We start from the raw sequence: 2,273 nt of genomic DNA on the forward strand, positions 1-2,273 counted from the left end.
GTGCTTGCCAGGGAAGCGCTTATTCCACTGAGCCATCTCCCTGGCCCCTGTCATTGTTTTTTAAGACAGGGTCTCATTATGTAGTTCAGACTGACCTTGAATTCACTATGTAGCCTACGCTGACCTTGAACTTCATGATCCTTCTGCCTCAGCTTCCTATATTTTCATTTGGAGACAGGGCTTTGCTGTTTGGCCTTGAGCTCATAATTGCCTTGCCTCAGCCTCCCAAATCACTGGATTACAGCTGTACCCTCATATGCTGCTGGAAGTTCTGTTTTGTTTTAAATGTATTTGGTACAGGGTTTCACTATGCAGCTTGGACTCAGTGATCCTCCTGTTTCAGCCTCCCTAGCTGGGATTATAGGTGTGCACCACTGTGCCCCAGCTTGGTGGCTGGTTCAGCCTGCCTGAGGGCAGAGCCAGCACAGCATGTGGTGCTGGGGATCAAACCAGGTTCCTGCACTTGCCTAAGCAGGTGCTTAGTCCACTGAGCTATCTTGCCAGACCTGAAGTTCTGTTTCTTATACATCTACATCTGTGTTAGTAAAAGCGCATACTTACTCCGATAAGGAGGGAAGCCAGGGATACCTGGAACCCAGAGGAGAGGGCACGTGCCAAGCACAGGAGGAGCCAGGCCAGGTGTGCAGGTCAGGGACCAGCCTATGCAAAGCTACAGGGGTGGAGACCCAGTGACAGGCCTTTCCAGAAACTCAAGGACACTGACTACGAAGGGCAGCATGGAGTGGAGAGTAGACTGGGAGAAGGAGAGATGGGGCCCAAAAACAAATGTCCGGGCCAAGGCAGTGACAAGCAGGAGAGGACATCAAGATGTGTCGGTTGGTGGGACTGCGGCCCAGTGGGACAGCATTTGCCTGGCACACTGGGTCAGATCCCAGCTTGGGAAGGAAGCCCCTCAGCCTCATCAAAGGTGTCTGGGACGGGAGTACAGAAGGAGGTGTCTGGCCGGCCACCCTTGTCCCTGCATTCAGCAGCCCTATGTGGGCTGTGGTCCCGACTGGCTGCCAGGTACCATCCCCGCTCTGAGTAGTTCACCTTGGTACACAATGCAGTGGAAAAGGACAGACAAGTGTGCTGAAAGCATGCTAGGCAAGGCCGAGGATCAAGAGTTCAAGCCCAGCCTGGGCAATGTAGTGACTTTGCAAGACCCTGTTTCAAAGTAATAGAAAATACAAGGGCTGGGGCTGGGGCTCAGTGCAAACGCCCTGTGTTCAATCCCTATTACTGGGAAGAAAAAATTTTAAAAGCCAGGCATGGGAATATGTGGGAGGTAGAGGGCTGGTGAGATGCAGTGGTCTAAAGCACCTACTTAGAACAAGCTTAGCAAAGCACAGGGACCGTGGTTCAATCCCCCAGCACCACATGCCAGCCAGCCCCGCCCCCTGGTGGGCTGAGCTGGCCACACACACACACACACACACACACACACACACACACACACACACACACACACAAATAAATAAATAAAATTTTAAAAAAATTAAAAATTTAAAAAATGTGGGAAGTAGAGTGATCCCTACAGAGGGCACAGCAAGAACAAGGGCCCTGAGGTGGGCCTGACTGCACTTGGCACTGTGAGGAGAGGGAAAGCCAGGGTGGCTGGAGCTCAGGAGTGAGGAGCCCCACAGGCCATGGGAGAGTGCAGTGGACATCGCTGTAGGGACCTGAAAAGCCAAAGCAGGGTGTTACGCCCGAGGTCCTGTCACGCCCCCGCGGGATCCACAGGAGGGCCAGCTAGGCCTCATGTACCCGTCCTCACCCCCGCTCAGGCCTCTGTGTGTGCCCACCTGGGACTCCATGCACTCCACACCAGTGTTTGTCCTGGCTGATGGCTGCTTTCAAGGCCTTGTTGGGAGGTGCAAAATACAGACTTGGGAGCTGGAATCAGGAAGATGGCAGCGGATTAGCCCAAAGGTCCTCCTCCAGCAGGGCTGCAGGGAGGTGCCCACCTGCCTCACCCGAGGACTGCCCCTGCCATAAGAAACCCATCCCACCCCTGTAGGATTGTCAGCTCACTGACTCCCTCTGCACAGTTTCAGGGTGTGTCAGCAAGAGGCCCCGGAGGGTTTCTTAGGAAGAAATTTTAGTACACAAAGGAACAGAGCGCAGGCCTTTGAGAGAGAGGCACATTATTCTTTGGACTGGGGAACATTTATTCTTCTCTTGAGAGGTGGAGACCCAGGAAGAGGTGGCCCATGCCCCAGGGGACTATTGGCCCACTTCAAGGTATGGACACAGTTGCTTTTATTTTTTTT

This window comes from Octodon degus, unplaced genomic scaffold (genome assembly GCF_000260255.1).
Source record: "Octodon degus isolate 3935 unplaced genomic scaffold, OctDeg1.0 scaffold02594, whole genome shotgun sequence".
Lineage (NCBI taxonomy): Eukaryota > Metazoa > Chordata > Mammalia > Rodentia > Octodontidae > Octodon > Octodon degus.